The sequence below is a fragment of the Heliconius melpomene genome, chromosome 1 (genome assembly GCF_056956725.1).
Source record: "Heliconius melpomene rosina isolate 202511_hmr_F chromosome 1, ASM5695672v1, whole genome shotgun sequence".
NCBI classification, from domain to species: domain Eukaryota; kingdom Metazoa; phylum Arthropoda; class Insecta; order Lepidoptera; family Nymphalidae; genus Heliconius; species Heliconius melpomene.
The window spans coordinates 720,555-739,154 of NC_140389.1; the positions used below are offsets into that span (position 1 = coordinate 720,555).

At 33.9% G+C, this 18,600-nt stretch overlaps 2 non-coding genes across 2 annotated transcripts; both read right to left on the minus strand.

Annotated features, from left to right (window-relative positions):
* Positions 1-1,633: 1,633 nt before the first annotated feature.
* On the minus strand, positions 1,634-1,706 carry TRNAV-CAC (transfer RNA valine (anticodon CAC)). Its single transcript has one exon. It is a non-coding gene; the product is annotated as a tRNA-Val (tRNA).
* Positions 1,707-3,541: 1,835 nt separating this feature from the next.
* On the minus strand, positions 3,542-3,614 carry TRNAV-CAC (transfer RNA valine (anticodon CAC)). Its single transcript has one exon. It is a non-coding gene; the product is annotated as a tRNA-Val (tRNA).
* Positions 3,615-18,600: the final 14,986 nt, after the last annotated feature.

Sequence of the window (18,600 nt, forward strand, 5' to 3'; positions counted from 1 at the left end):
CAAGAAAACGAAATTATAGAATACTTACCAAAATAAAAGCCGTTTATAACCCTGAGATGTAATTTTACGCATTCCCTTTAAAACATTTGAACCCCTCAACTGCAGCGAGAACACTACTGGTTGTAGCTACGACAGCATTGACTTTTAGAATAATGGTGCCACAATAAAAACTAATATTAAATACCATCCAAAATAATTGCGTTCATATTTTAATTGTACGTTACTAGCCCTGAGTAACAAAAAGACAATATTTTGGGACAAATTTAGTTAATTAATATATATTATTTATTAAATAATGTATCAATAAAAGTAGTTCTATTTAATATTATGCATAAAGTAAAGTAATATAAACATATCTGAAATCAAATAAAACCATAAATATTCGTAACAAATCAATTTTTAAAAAGTAAAGTGGTGAATGGGACACGAAAAATTGTATGGAAGTATTTTGAAAAGTTTTTTGCAACTAACAAAAAATACTATTAAAAGCCTTAATACATTTAAAATATTACAAAAATCTTTAAGTTAATAAGTAAATTTATCTTAAATGGCAAAATATTTAAATTATCTTTAAAATTGTATTTTTAAAACGCATTCAAAGTAGCGGGACAAGAAAAGACACAAAATGTGCACTTTTTCTGATTATGACCCATAATTCTTTATATTTTACAGCTTCCAGTAGGTATAGGATTGTCAGTGGATTTAAAAGCTACAATCTGACGTCGCCGGATGTCCGCGCCGCTATACGTTTTATTCGCTGAAAGGGATACTTGTTTTTCAGTAAGCTTTTACTATATGTGTAGGAGGCCTTTATATTAACTTATCTTGATACCGTCTGACCCGGCGGTTGTGGGTTCGATGTCCATTCGGGGGAACGATCGTTAAGTTACGCCATTCAACACGGAATATTTTAAAATTTAGGTCCCTTCTGCCCATCTTGTATTATGCTGTATTAAACAACGTAAAACTGCAGCAGAACAAAAACCGAAAATGTTTATTTTTTATATTCCATAATAAATATATTAATCTAGTGACATTACACTCCTCTCTCCACGTAAAGCTTTAAAAGCTTGAAAAAGTTTCATAACATAGCTTCACAAAGTTATAACACCCTTTATAACAGTTGAACCACTTGTCAGTTTTCCCATAGAAACGCTCTGCCCTAGTTTACATGTAGATTATTGCTTTATACAGGATGTTGAAATTCACTACAAAATCTATATAGAAAAAACAAAAAAAAGCTTGAAAAAAGCACTATTGCATTCGCTTCCAAATCCTCGCTACTGAAATCGACAGATTGGAATTTTTCGAATTCCTTCTCCCGAACGTCAGTCGTATGCGACAAACGAAAAAATACTCGCATATTAAATACCTGACTTGTCTTTCCTTCAGTTACTCTCAAAAATGTTTTAAAAACTGTTGTTACTTACATGGCAGTAGCTCAGTGGGACAGTGTATCAATGTTCGATGGTTGTTGATTCAATTCTTACGGGTGGTACCTTTTTATAAACATATAGTAGCACCATTTACCTACAGTACCCCCATGATCATTTTTAGCAATAAACTTTGTGTAACGGAATTCTTCCTCCAGAGACGCTTCGTATATTTTTTTAAAATAAAAAAATATCAAATATGTTTCCGCCCGGGATCGAACCGGGGACCTTGTGCGTGTGAAGCACACGTGATAACCGCTACACTACGGAAACTGTGTAAGCAACGTTCTAATGCTATATCTGTTTTTCACAATTAATTTAAAAACCTGCAAGAAAAACTATATTGTTTTCATCGAACTACGTCGAAATTCTTAGTAGACGAGCAGAGATAACGTAATGCTAACTGGAAATCAAACCTACAACCGTCGCCGCTGCGCCACGAAGGTTTAAAAAAAATGTGTTATTAGAATAAATTTCATAATAATTTTCATTTTACCACTCTATAATAAAATAGGTTTAGGTAATCTCCATAATATAGGTCTTAGTCATTTTAAGCGTCACGTTTTTGCATGCAGCGTGACCTGAATAAAGTGTGGACTAAAACTAAATTAGGTATAGTTTTAGTCGAAGGTTATAGTGGCGCAGTGGAACAGTAGGAATCTGAACGTATTGGCGATGATTATGGGTTCGATTGTAACTCAAGGAAATATAATAAAAAACAAATTAAGTTTATTATTTACTTTGCATTGTTTGATCCCGTCAAATTCCGTTGTTGTGAAGAGGCAACGGCATTTTTTCATGTCATGTCATCCTCTTAGAGGTAAAACGTATATTTTATTTAATTAATTATTTATTTCCGTATAGTACAATATTTATTGAATCATCCAATTTAATATGACATTAGACACACATCTCTAAATTACTCAGTTTCAATGGACAAAGGCACTAATTTACATAAGAGCATGTACAACATAGAGCGTGTGGCTATTGTAAGCAAGTTAGTAATACAGTTTAAGTAAGTAAGTCTATATAGGACACAGAACACAAAGGTTCGATTACGGATTGAGGTAAAATTAATTTGATTGCTATATATACGTACATATTTACATTATATACAAAGACTGTTCAAATATAGATAGATAGATCGAGTTCGGATTTAATATCAAAGTAAATGAAAATAATAACACATTAGGGGCTTCGCATGCATCAACCCGGTTTATTTATTTCTTTTGTTTTTTTTAAGCTTAACGCTGTATCTAGAGCACATAACAGGATGTGCAGAGGGACCTGGGAACCTAGTGGGCACTATGTCCCCATTAAATCGCTTCCGTTGCCCATTTCTGATACGTGAAAACGAAAACTTATTGTAAAATAAAGGGTATAATGAAACACCTCCAATTTTCCATGTAAGGCAAAAATTTAAGTATAAATATTTTCTTAACAATAATCGAACCCACCACCTATACCATCGTTAAAAGTAAGCTAAATACACTAACTCGACTATAAGTATAGTAAGATTAGCAAATTGAGTGAACGGCAGTATATACGAGTGAGTATACATTCAATTAAGCAAAATCATCCCCTAACCGGAAGTGAACACGTGACATCTCCGGAAATCCACCGGAAGTGCCGCCATGACGGCTTAAGCGTTCCCGAAAAAAAATTATGCTTTTCGGCTTTTCGGGAACGCCAACTTCCGTTTCCGACGCCAAATTGACGCAAAGTGTTTGAAATCTACGATTTATGCCGCATTATGTAGCGTAAATATAATTGCTATAATTTTTATTGTGCGCAGAAGACGTTTTTCTTTTTATTTATTTTATTAAGTTTCACGCTGTAACCTATATACGAGTATAGCAGGATGGACAGAGAGACCCTAGGTGACCCTGGTGATGAGACATTCCGTATCCATTAAGACACCTCGTGTTGTGTCCTTATCAGAGCGAGAAAATTGAATGAAAATATCAAATATTTTATTTCCTCGAGTGGGAATCGAACTCACAACCAGTCGCGCTTACACTTACACGCTGTGTCACTACCAAAAATAATAAAAAAGACATATAGTTAGATAAAATCAATTTTTTGTTCTCATCTTAAGTAAAAAAATCTGTTTCCGCCCGGGGTCGAACCGGGGACCTTGTGCGTGTGAAGCACACGTGATAACCGCTACACTACGGAAACTTAGTAAGTTGGTTCAAAATTTTCTTTTATTTATAGACGAAAAGAAAGACAATATACACAGGCACAATATTTTACTATAAGCGAGACGGTAGTGGGTTCGATAGAAACTCGTAGGACTCGGATGAAATGCTGCATTTTCTCGAGTGGAAATGTCACCCACAATCTGCTAGTCTTGAACTGGCCTCAATTTTGTATTTTCTTCTCAATTTTATGTAAAAAATAGATGCGTAGTGATTCATCTCTCCGCTCTAAACATTCTCATAGTAATATGCAGTTAGAACACCAATCCACCTATAATCTACACAGTAAAAACTTCTTTACACATCCAACAAGAATCTAATGAGCTTTCCAAGCTTTTTATAGAAAATGCTTTAACAACTTTAATTGTAAGCTTTTTTTTATTATAATGTACAGAAGTAGTTGAAAAACTGACTCCACTGACGTGACTTACTCGTCAAAAGAGACACAACCATAATCTAAGTCAGGGTTTGTCAAACTATGGGCTCTCATACACACTATGGCAGTCGCACGTCCTGGCGCAGGTTCATAGGCGTGCGATTGTAAACGTTATGATTTTAGGCTCAATTCCCTCTGGGAAACGACTATTTAATGTCTTTAATTCAGTTTCTCCATTCAAGACGCAATGTGGCACGTAATCCTCGATAAACTGGCAGAAAGTGGGAAACAGAAGTATCTTAATGGCAATGGATTACCTTAACACTAGGTTCCCAACTACTTGCTATGTGCGGAAGACAGTGTAAAGTTATATTTATTATGATAAGTATTTTTATGAGAAGTAAAATATATAATATAGTTGTCTGTCTGTCTTTAAGTTTCAAAATGCGGACCTTCATTTGACCAAAGCTGGTCAATGTGATATAACAACTTCTTTAAACGGCAATGATGGAAGTAACTGGCTACATTCTCGTGACAGGTAGATTATACTTGAGTATTCACTACGAGACATTGTGTCTAGTTAGACGGAGGTAGTGGGTTCTATTTTAAGGTATTTTTTAAGCATATGTATACAGTAATAATAAGCCAGTAGTAGATAGTGAATGTACTGTCAATACACTCCGATCTCCGCTTCATACATGTATTTAGCAAATATCTACGTTGTATTTTATCTATCAAAATAGAGAAAAGAGATCGAACCTATAACCATTGTGCTTACAAAATGGAGAAAAAAGAGGCCATCGTTGAGCAGTGCCACAATACAGCGTCTACAAACCTTAATTAAAAAAAAAAAATGGAAACGGAGTGTTTTATCACCAAGATCACTTGATCAGATGTGTAATGCAACTTGTATTTATTAATGTGTAAAGAAAACAAATAACTTTACGTTATATAACTGCATCTAGAAATGGTGAGCACGATCTGGTACTAATACCATCTGATAGCTGTCGTTTATTCATAGTAAGGTTTTGGATTTTTGTTATTTTATATTGAAACTATTGAGGCCGGTCATGGCGCAGGTGTACAAGCGTGCGACTATAAGCTCGACAGGTTGTGGGTTCGATTCCCACTCCTGTTAATGAAATATTTTAAACTTTTATTTAGAGACAAAACGTAATATTTAATATTTTAATTTCTACACTTTGCGAGTCAAATGACGGCGTTGAGTCCCGCTACTCAACACGCAATGCCTCCAAAATTCGGCAAAAGTGAGCAATTGTAACGTGAACAGTCTGTAGGTTCAATTTTTCAAAATTTCAAGGTTCAAAGGGGGAAGTACCTTCACAATAGGTACCCAGGGTCCTTCTGCCTACCCTGCTGTGTGTGCTATGAATATATAAGAAATGCTTCTATACTATACATTTGTAACTACTTACAATCAGTCGTTAGATGGTAGAAACACTTTTTGCTGTTTCATAAACTAGTCTTTTACGTAACGGTTTTAAACTCATCAGAAAATGTTGGAACAAACTGACAATATAACACTATGTTATTATTAGATATTTACTTTCAAAAGTATATCCTATATAATTTAAATAGAAAAAAAATGTGGAAACTCTAATTAAAATGTCAGACTACAAAAAATGCGATATGTGAATAATTTGAGACAACTTATTGATGATGGTTAATGAGTGACGGAACCCAGCGCCGCGTTAAGTCTTACCATCAGTATCTCTTCTTGGGTAAGAGGAGTTGGGAGATGCGCGTACTATATTTACACCTTGGCTTCCGATGGGAAAATAGGCATGAATTGGAAGAAGTCATTCAACAATACCTCAAAAATTCAGCGAAAAGTGGGGGAACGGAGTGTCTTATCACTACGTTGCCTACACTGTATGTGGGATACAGCGTTTTGGACAGGTCTTAAGTTCGTTATCGGTTTCCCGCCATAATATTTTCTAATACCTCTTACAAAAACAAGTAAGTAACATAGTTGCGTCATACATTATTAAAACTACCCCAAATATACTACAAAGCATCATTCACACTATTTACAAACTATCAGAAAGATAACCAATAGACAAGGCATTGATGTCGCAAAAGGAAAAAAACCTGCGTACGTCCGGTGAAGCGAGTTAGTGGACACCTCCATGCGAGAGGGGAGCAACCGAGCTTTTGTCGAAGCAGTCGAGCTTTGGGGTTTGTGGACGAAAATAATAAGTTGTTATATATTTATACCGACTTTAAAAAGAAGAATATTATTAATTTAAAATGCATTTTATGAATTCTTTGATTTTCGAGATATTTATACTTTTTTAAAGAACTCTAAAACCGGATTAATCGTTTATTTTTAGAATTATTTAGGAAACCTGTCACGACTGATGGTAGAATGACGAGGCATCCGTCTGTTAGGTGATAGATTAGATGTCTGTTAGATGAATGATAATAAAATATACATTAAACATAAATACGAAATGAGTGATAAAACATTTAATTCTCTATTACAGAGCTTTAAGCTCGTTCGTCACTAAATGTTACATAAAGCTGTCCACCAGTCACCAGGACCGGTTCACAGTAAAAAGCGGCAGGTCGATAGCCGCAGGTGCAGAGAGACAGATGTGATACATTTTATATATTTATATATTATATAGACATAGATATAGATATGTGTATGTACATATAATTACTACGGAAGTCTGTTTTGATTTCATTTTTTATTGAGATTGTAAACCGGTTCTTTGGGATTTTTGTTGAATCGGAGTATTTTTGTATGAGATGAGATGGTTTTTTTGTATGTAAGTTCAAAATGTTATTAAAATTAACGAGTGGAAGAGTTTATGACGTGTTTGGGTTTGATTCATACTTGGGACATTTGTCTCAACTTGTTTCCAACAACTTTTTTTCATAATATAATAAAATTGTTTAGAAAAAGAACTGAAATCTTACCAATTACCAATTCTTTTATCATATCTACATAAAATAATTGTAATTATTAATTTTTCAAACTGTATAAAAAAAAACAATAAAATCAATAAAAACAAGTTGAAAAACCTTCGTACTCTGTTTAACCCGAATCCTTGACATATAAGTAGCATATTGAATGACATAACAAGCCGCTCTCTTAACAGACCAGCAAGTAAAATAATGACTTAAACTGGGAACCAAACTCACTGCGCTACGAGTACAAAGAAACCGATTTAATTAATAAATTTATGACCTCCAACAGTCTATTTGCTGTACCATTAATTAGTGTGACTCGTAACATTTAGGGCGATTTCCTCTGGGGATGGTTAATTGCATGCGATAAAATCTTTCCCTTGTTTCTCTGTTTATACTATTTTTCCTATTTTTTTTGCGTGTGATTGAAAAAGTAAAGCTGTGTTCTAGTTGTATAGAATAGAATAGTTAGTAGTAACATTGTATAGAATAGTTTATATAAGAATTTAATTAAAACTATTGCTTATTTATACATCTAAACTGTATTTTTTTTAGTTTCACGCTTATCTTGTTCGTGTGATGAACTCGCACATAGTAGTGTTGAAACACTCCACTCCACACTCTCTGCGCTATTTTTGACATTACTTGTTGAGTGGCAAAATTCAACCGCGCGTTTTGCTTCCTTACAAGGACGAAAACCGCCATGTTTAGAGTCACACGTTTTACTTCTGTAAAACGCTACTTCCCTATTTGTATATTGACAGTTAATGTAATATTTTAGTTCTCATTGTGTTCTTCGCTTGTTCATCGCGTTTTGAGTGGTGGAACTTAACGCCGCGGTTTGCCAGAGCGGCACAATTCATACGATTTATGTCCACGATGTCGTCAGTGTTCAAAAATCAATATTTTAACTTATAAAAATCAACCTAGGCCCATAGCGTAATTCAAGATACATGTCAACTGTACCAACATAGTGGTATCTATTTTAACTTTATTTGGCGTATATCCAAGAAAAATTTGTACAAATGCTCGCATTAAATCTATATAGTCATCAATTTTATATATTTTCAAACAAGTTTCGTATTTTCTTAGCTACATTTACTAAATTTTGAATTAATAAAAAAGCAAAAGTTAAGATTTCTTAGCAAATAAAAAAACAAGGAATAGTATGAGAGAAAATTATGTTTATTAAATGTTCTTCTTTGTCATTAATATTTTTTTACCTTGATAATTGATAATGCGGGACACACATAAGTATAGCAAGGTAGACAGAGCAAGTCTCGAAACACGGTGTTTTCATGAAATCATTTTCGTTACCCTCTTTCCGCCGAAATCTCGAGACATTGTGTGTTGAGTGACGGAACTCAACTCCGCGCTTTGTCTCGTTTACAGAGCGAGGCGCGTTACAGTCGGGCGCTATTGGTATTGCCTCTGTACCTATTTTTTTTGTCTTGTACTTTTAAAATAAATTAAATATATAAATAAAAAGATGTTGTTGATTTTGTTGTCCCCCGGAGGGCATGTACTAAGAGGTTGATGATAGTGGACGAAGCGAAGGAGGTATGTAGAGACCGTAGCGTTTGGCGCTCCATTCTCTCTGACTACACCGCTAGGGATAAAGCGTGAAACTAAGTTAGGTTAAATATGTACAATTAGTAAAAAGGCACATCTCACTCAAGAATTAAACACACACTCACCAACAAAAATGATTAGTTATCAAATCCGCATTAATTACATAATAGAGCCGTAGGTGACACCGCTAGCCGGTTGTAACTGCATTAAACCGGATAATAAAGTGAGTTATAACCGGATTGAACCGGTGTTACACATAAATTATTACAATAAATAGGTGTTCTGTTAATTGAAATATTAATTGGTCCATTGTGCTGGAGCTTTGTATTGAAAAATTTTGCTCATTTTGTATGTTACATATAGTAAATAGATAAGGTTTAAAGTGTTATTGTAATTTCATCAGAATTCCTAAATATAGCGAATTATGCATGTAAATTTTAGTTTTTTTAGCTATATCCCGCATGTAGCAGGGTAGGTACAGGGAACCTACTATTGAAGACACACCGTTCCCTACACAGCGCCCAATTTTCAAGACATTACATATTGACTAGCTGAAAAATCAATGCCGCTCTTTGGCTTTAGTTGCAATAAAAAGAATTAAGAAAAGAAACAAAATCAATGAAAGTGTCGATCATCGCAGAATTTAAGTTTTCACCCTCTTCTCTAGGATATCAAATTATTTTTTTAAGAGAATCTTTTAGTAACGAAACGCTTTGTAAAAAAACTCTCCTTTGAACTAGTTAAGTATAAAAGTTATAACAGTCATACCGAATATCCCTCGGTGAAATTCAGCTTTATAATATTAATATAGATTTAGGTGATTTCTCGGTGAAGTCACAATTTGAGAGCAAAATTTATGATTGAAACATAATATTTTCTTACAATAAATAGCTTAAATTTTGTTTCTCTAAAATATTTTAGAGAAAATCATCAACATCAAAATCTGAAAGCGGGATGGCGCATATGAGCGACACAAATACAGTATCGATGATACCAATATCATGAATAGGAAGAAGGAAGTCACGTAAAAAGCATGAGGATCTCCAGAAGGGCATGTATGAAGGCGAAAGAGGTATGTACATTTCTCTCTGGCTACCACATTACAGATTACAAGTGATAATAAAAAAGATAAAAAATGATAATTTGAGTAATTTTTCAACAAAATTTATTTTGGAAGAAATAATTAATTTATAGCCTTACATATACGTTATAAAAACCGTCAGCTCTCTATACACATATTCTATGTAAGGTAACCAAAAAATATACAGGAAAAAAATTCGTTGCATATAAAATGAGAAATCTTTCTGAGGCGGTCATACAAAATTCAACGATATGGCTAAAAATAGCTTTGGCGTTGTTTTTATGGGATGGGTAACGAGTTCGATTTTTGATTTAAAATTCTGGATACGTTCGACTCGTGATGGTAGCGAATTCTAGTCAAGGTCGAGGAATTGTGTTTATATGTGTGTGTATATGTTTAAAATATAGATAATTGTCATTCCGCATTGTCTGTTTGTCTTCATTGGTTTAACATTTGCATTGGCATTTGGCTTAACTTTCAAATTTTTTAGCTTCATGTTTTATCCCGTATATGACAGAGACAGGGTTCTACAATTTCTTACGTATTTTGTCTATTAAATCTGCACTATTTTAGCATAGCGTGTTCCAAAAGCTAATATACGAGATAGCTAAGTACCCACATATAGTGATGCGACATCCTGTCCGAAACTGACGGGACCGAAAGTCTTTTAGGAAGTGTATGGCCGACATATTAATTAGGGACGTGACTTATTTAAATAAATTTTACATATTTTTGTGTGTTACACATTTTTTTGCAACTCTACGAGAGAATATAGTGATTTAAATAAAGAATAGTGGTCATCCCATTTTCCACTTTCCATAAGAATTCAATAAGGTTACAGTAAGGTCATTACAGTAAGGTCGGCGGTCAAGGATGTGGGATAGTTTACCAAAAAAAATAAAAATAATAGTATGTAAGAGAAGTAGAATAATATTTAATAACATAGTAAAAAAAAATAAAAAAAGACATACAAAAGTAGGAAGAAGATTACAAGTTTTTGAATTCGATTGGTATCGTTATGCTTACTGTTAGACCCTGTGTCGCTCTGCCACGGCGGCTAAAAAGAAAAAAAGCACAAAAGCTCACCTCATAAAGAACTTACTTCAAAATGAAACTGTTAGATGCTATGTATATTTTAAACAAATTAATAGCAACTTTAGGCTGTGTCCTGGATATAATAGGACAGACAGAGAGTGCTTAGTTTTACGACACTCTGTTCCCCAGTTTTCTTGCAATTTTCAATACATTGCGTATTGGATGGCGGAAACCGGAATAAGAAAAGCTCATTGCGCCCACATTTAAATCAACCATTTTTATAAAGAGGCCATTCATGGCCATTCATGTGCACCACGGCTGGCACAAGCGTCTGACCGTAAAATTACAAGCTGCGGGTTCGATTTCCACTCGAGGAAATTAAATATTTAATATTTTCATTTTATCGCAGGAAGTGAACGGAAGTGTCTTGAACATTAAGTTCCCAGGATCCCACTGCCTACCCTGCATGTGCGGGATATAGCGTGATGCTGAAAAAAAATAAACTTCATACCAAATGAACATATTGGGTAGTACCTACATAATATATGTATTTTAAACCAATAAATTCCGAGATGAAATAACAATAAATGGATTCAACACATGTTTCCTGCAAACGTAAAGCATATTTCATACGAGGGTGGCGCGATATTTTGTATAATTAATTGCTACGAATATTTAGATATGTCACATCGTGTTTTGATAGGTTAGCACTTATATAGGTTATAGATATTTTGACTATAAATTAAAACGAAAAATAATCGAATAATAAAATGTAAGTAAGAAACCACGAGTGGAAATCGAACCCACAACTGGTCGCGTATACAGTCGTACGTGTGACTCTGCGGCACGACTGCCTTCATTCTCCCTTTAATTTACGTGCGGGATACAATAATATATAAACTTAACAATTATTATTGTAGCTGCGATGTCCGACTAAAGTAGTGTTGTCTGATTATTTGGCAAAATAATAAACCTTTCCGATTCAAGAGATTGATTTATTTATACATAATATAATTGAGTAAATCATTCGATTGAGTGGGAGCCAAACCCAAAACCATGGCATTCACACAGGCGCAGTACGGCTGGACCATATTGCTTATTTTACATACCTTAAAGTTCTCAGTCTTACTTTCTTGACGAGAAAATACCATCTGCATTATTTACTGTTGTTACTTTTACAATATAATTTCTTTAAAAAAACCACTTTGAAAGGCAAAATAATAAAATATAAAAAAAAACCACGCTCGTGGCATTCCTCAATTCACAATGAACGAGACGTCAGCTGCTAACAATACACCGACACCGGTTGCGTACACTACCTGCCAAATTAAGTTTATACAAGTTGGAATTTTAAAAAACACAGAAAAAGAACATTAAAAAATTATACGATTATTATGTACTTTTTTTTCCTTACGCTGTATGTATCAGGGTAGCCAGCGGAGACCTAGGGTTACGACATTTCGTTCCTATTAAGACACTTCTGTTCCCCATTTTCCATCGAATTCTAGAAGCATTACGTGCTAAGTGGTGCAATTATTGTGTCTATGCCAAAAATGTGGAGTGTTTAATCACTCACACTATTTTCTGGTTAGCAGGCAAAGGAAACCTATTTCTATAACCAGCTCACCAAATATTTTTTTTAATGATCAAATATGTATATATATGTTTTTCCATTGTATCAAAATTAAATAGTCAGCTGTTGACAAAACTGCACCACCGGTTACGTAAAGACAACCTGCCAACGAAAGTATGGTCTAATCGGCGAGGAGCGCTTCGAAGATAAACAACAGGTGCGGGTTCTAGTCCTTTAAACTGGCTTTCGTTTTTTATTAAATGTTTATTAATTTATTTATTTTTAGCTTCACGCTATATCCCTCATATAATATTGTAGGCAAAAGCTAGTGTTAAGACACTCCGTTCTCCGCTGTCTGAATTTTCGAGACATTGTGTTCTAAATTTTCACATTTGAATAGGAGTAGTTACGAAACTATCGTTATGTCTAACAAGCTGCGATTGATATGCTAAATTCAGTATAAAAACGAAAGCTATTTTCGCTATCAAATCGGTTAGTTGCATATAAAATATATCATACTGCAGAGTTTAACAGCAATCTGTGTAAAACTGTTGCGTTAAATGGAATTTTGTGTGAATTAATGATTTTTTCCAAATATTTCCAAAGTAATAAGTTTCATGAGACATTCAAACTATAATAAAAAATCCCACTAAACAAAATTGAATTTAACGTTAAAATAAAACTCTAAACTAATTTAACAGTATCTTAACCTTTATACATTAAAAAATTGTGTTAACGACAAAAAACTAGGCCAGTGCGCTAAATTTCAAACAGCAACGTACAGCTTTGCTTAAAGAGAATATCGATGCTTACATAGTGTGGAGACAGGAAGTAAGTTTATGATATAATTTTTTTTTTATATAAAAAATAGGTACAAAAATTGAGGCCAATCGTGGTACAGGGGCATAAGCGTGCGACTGTAATCACAACAGGTTGAGTTCGATTCCCACTAGAGAAAATCCACCACTCAACACGCGTAGCCTCCAGTATTCGACGGAATCTGGAGAATAGAAGTGTTTTAATGGGAACGGAATGTCTTAATACTAGGTTTCCAGGTTTCTTCAGTCTTCCCTTCTATGTTCGGGATAGAGCGTGAAGTTAAAAAAGTTCAAAACTACACTATTATCGAAAAGAACAGAAGTGGTCTAAATATTTTCGCAATAAAATATTTAAAATATTTTACCGCTTTAGCAATATCTTTTTATATAGATTTTTGTTTTCTAGCTTCATGCTGTATCCGCACATAGCAGGGTAGAAGAAGGAACCTTCAAACCTTGCCATAAAGATTCCTAACTCCATTTTTTTCTCTGCCCTCCACTATCATAATCGTTTGACGTAATAACCAAATTTACTTTTAATATGTACAAAGATAACTATATCAATTTTTATTTTCTGACCACTGTAAGGCCGTCATGGGAGGGTCACACAGTGCCCACTGAGTGTGACGGCTGGGGTTACTTTAAGATAACATGTACAGGGTGTTGATAATTGTTTATTTATGAAAGAAAAGATGCTTCTATTAATTTTTTGTCAACTTTGCTTTTTGTCTGTCATCAGTGTAAAACTGTACATAATTATAATTCTATTATAAATATCTTCGAATAAAACTTAGAACTATAATTATATTTTTTTATCTTTCTTTGATATAGTTTAGTAAATTTGGCCACTTTACTTGGTTACAATAAAAATCAAATTTATTACAAAATCTCAATAATAGCGATTAAAATTACTTCATCATATTCTCTGATTTCTCCAAAAAATCTAATAGTCTAATAGTTTACATAATTTTAATAACTATGAATAATATATGGCCTTGATGGTACAGTCCCACATCGTCTGTCTATAAAGGCGTTCGTTGTGTATTCGATCTCCAATCGAAGGAGGGAAGTAGAAACTATATAATATATACAAGGATCGGCGTTGGGTTCCGCCACACAAAACACAATGTCATTGCAAACTGATTGGAAAGTGAGTAATGGACTGTTTCGACACTGGGTGCCACCTTACTACCGTACAATGCAGTAAAAGACGTGTAGCTGCTAAAACGACGAAAAAGAACAAATTTCTATGAAACACCCTGTATATTTATAAGTGAAGACACCTAACAACCGCAGGGATTGAACCTATGTATAGAGTATGAACAATTTCATTGATGCGTCGTGGGAACTTTGTAATTACATACTTGTATTACATTTACGCCTATAAAATTCGAGTGGCTTAGATTTTTTTTAATAGCTTGAAGTACAGATTAAAAAAAACACTATCGCTTGTTTAGCTGAAATGATAATTTGATTAGTTAAATACATATATGTGCGTGTTACGTATCAACGTAAATTTACGTTGAAATTGTACGCATATACGTATGTCTTCATGCTGTTATCCCGCAGATAGCAGGGTAGGTAGAGAACGAAGTGTCTTGGTTCACACAAATTTCTTATAGAGGCATTGTTGAATGGCGGAACTTAACGCCGCTTCTTCTTCTTTTTCGTGTCAATGATTGGAGAATTCATATCATATTTTGCCAGTATTTAGCCACGTCGACTGCGGCGTCTGTTGCCTTCATCAGATCGTCATGTGAGCAGGTGAATGGACAACGCCGCCATTTGCCTCGTTACCAGAGCACCGAAATAAGAATATTAAATATTTCATTTTCTTGAGTGGAAATCGAACCCAAAACCTGACGCGTTTACAGACGCACTCTAATGCCCTTTGGGGACGACTGGCTACTGGATAGGATATCTATATACATATATGGTACATTTATTTCTTTTACAGGTTGTGGTTTAGATAGTGATGCGATAGTTGTGGCTCCAATTTGTACAGATTATATCAAAAAATATAAAGGATTGAGTTACGTTTTTTTCTAAGATCTTACATATTTAGAATATACGTAGCTACGTGTAATATTGTAAAAAAATATTAAAAAATAAACCTATAACACCTTTTTATAAATCTATATAGGTACATAAGTAACAAGACCTTTAATCATTGTTCATAATTTTCCCACATTTTTGTTGCAATATGCAAGGCTTCATTAAATTTAATTTGCATAAAACTAATATATTCAATTGTCTATTAAATAACCGATTATTAAGATTACTTCCTGAAGTCGTCGTGATACATGCGTGTGACTGTAACGCGACGGTTGTAGATTCGAACCAAACGAGGTAATTAATTATTTATTAATATTTCCATTTCAATGGAACGGAGTGTCTTAACACAGGGTTCCATCTGTCTGATTTAATATTTATGTAGGATACAGCGTGAAATTAAAGAAATAGGAAATAATATCTTCAATTTTCAACTTTTCTTGTCACTAAAGCGAGGAAATGAAAATAAATAATTGTTTCGAGTTGGATCGAACCCAAAACCACCACGCTTAAAGTCCGACACTGCGCCACTGCGCTACAACGGCTTCAGACTATAATAAATTTTATTTTATATAGGCTTGTGTATAACTAAGTATATTGTAATTTTTCCATGGGAATATAATAAGGAAACGCCAAACACATTGTTTATCCATTATGTAAACACTCTTTTTGCGTGAAAACACTTTTTTTCTCATATTGATGTATATTAGATAATGTGATCAATTCAATCAACATTCAATGGATTTTTAACGATCCATCTATGGAAGAAAGATATAATGTTGTTTTAAAAGGATATTTGAATTTTTTTTTAATAAACTTAAGGTCAGCGTGGCGCACAGTGTGGGTTCGATTTCGATTATATTATGTATTTATATTCTTTATATTTCCACACTATGTTAACGCCACGCCACACGCAATCGTAAATTGGGCGGAGCGTGGGGAACGCAGTGACTTAACAATAGGTTCCCTCCATCTACCATGATATATGCGGGATACAGCGTGAAGCTAAATGTCAGGTGAAGCATTCATTAAAGTAGGTTTAGTATAATTTTAAACAATTTTAAAATATATGAAATACTAGCAAGTTGGTGAGTCAATATAGATAGATAGCTATATAAAGTCAGATCATGTACGCGACAGGTGCAATCCACGTTGAAACGCCGCGCCGAAATGATAAGGTGAAATTCGAGAAAATATTTCATATACTTGTCTGTCCCTCGTGGCGTAGTGGCACCGCGTCAGGTTGTAAGCGCGACGGTTGTGTGTTTGATTCCTATTCGAGAGAGTTTGGTTTATTTTCATTTCCAGGCAAGGCAAAGTGCGGCGTTAAGTTCCGCCGCCCAACATGCAATACTTCGCAAATTAGACAATTTGTGGGAGGGACAGAGAGTCTTGATATTAGCTTTCCTTTGCCTACCCTGGATGGATGTGTATTCCAATTCTACACAAAAACTACGGAACGGATATAAATAAACTTTACAGTACTATAGCTTATACATGAGAATAATACAATTAATGTAAATATTTTGTAGAAATTGGTTATAATTTAACAATTAATGTATGCGAGTGAAGCCGCGTTTGAGTTTATAGTAATAAATATTTAAAACTTTAAGCTTGAATACTTACTTAATTGCCATTACTGCCTTTTTATTTGGTCATATGTACGACTTTTGTAGGAGGAAATATGAAATGAGGATTAATAGTCTATACTAATATAATAAAGCGGAAGAGTTTGTTTGTTTGTTTGTTTGTTTGTTTGTTTGTTTGTTTGAACGCTAAGATCTCTGGATCTACTGGTCCGATTTACATTGTTTTTGTTTTGTATGAAAGCTGCATTCTTCAGAAGTGCTATAGGCTATATAACATTATATTACACATATATACTAATATATTTTAAAGTACTTTCTAATTTGACATGCAATTTATTCTGCCATGTTAATAACAACCGTCGCGTCGCTACGCAACCGTTACCGCGACATTTTGATATTCATCCTTATGAAAATAAATATAATAGTCACTATTAACATTTTATCTAGATTGAAATTATAGTTTACTGTATAACATTCTAATAAATAATTAAGAAGATGTCACTGATTCCAAATGACCTAGCCTACGGGCGACACAGTATGACCGACGCGAACGGGCAAATGACGTTGACGGTTTTATAAATTTTCATACATTTTCGAACTATTGTAAATGTTTATGTAATTATTTGCTGTTTATAATTAATTTAAGCTACACTTTGGTTCTCTTCTTATTTTATTTGATATTGCCCGCTAAACTTATCCTGCTTAATAGAGAGAAATGTTTAGTTATTTCGTAGAGTCGATATCTATGTACGCACGCACGGAAAACTTTAGGTACTTTTTCTAATATTAAGAATACCTATCCTTTAGTTACTTTTAATCCTTTTGTTGGTTAATTTCAATAACTCAGATATTTTTTTCTAATAATGTGTATCTACTTATTATTCTTTTTGATTATTAAACTTATATTTTCTTATTAATTCTATTGAAAATTGAAAATAATTTAATGAATATATTTAATAAATATTCTTATAGTTGAAGCAGGCGTAGCCGCGTCCGGGTCCACTAGTCAAATAATAAATTTAAAATTAAAAGTTATATTAAAAAAAATAAGTTCATAATTTTGGTCAGTGGCGCAACTGCAAATGACGGCGCGAGTTCAGTTGTCCCCATTCAGGGGATTGAATTATTTTCATTTTCTGAAGCGTTGAGTTTCGTTACCCAACATACACTTCAGATTCGGCTGAAATACAAGAAACGGAGTGACTAACCACTAGGCTCTCTGCTTACTCCGCTTTTTGCGATATAACACGTGAAACTAAAGAAAATACAATGAAAAAACAATAAATAAGCAATTGACTACAGTTCAAGTGCAGCAATTAGCTACCTCAATCTTTAAACGCATTGAAGTGGCTTAGGAGTCACATTCTCCATACACTCGTAAGAACATGTCCTGCTCATTATTAGGAATTATATAGCATTATATAATAGGTTCCCTCTTCCCACATTCTATTCTGTGGAAATATGTTATTACTGGAGTACTTAGTATTAAGTACTATATAAGCATCCTTTTGTTATATCCTTGCCAATTGCGAAGTGAAAAGCTCTTGATTACGTAAAATGACTATGTGGGCAGGTCGTGGGTTCGCTCCCCGATTGAGACATTTTATTTGTGTTGCTATCAATAGGTATAATTTTTGGTTGTAAATATATATATATTTACACTATTATAGAGCTACAGTATTTGGTTGTTCAAAAACTTATCTCATAAATAAAAAATAAAAAAAATTGTATCTGGTAAACCGTTTATCTAACAAGGCTAAAGGCATTCCGGTAATACCTTACCCTGTGTGTCATATGTGGGATATATAGCAGGATAGACAGAGAATACCCTAGTGTTTAGACACTCTGCTCCCCACTCATTGCGTGTTATGACGGAAATCAACACTGAAACACTATCTAGAAAATGCTCAGTAAAAATTATTTCTTAAACGCC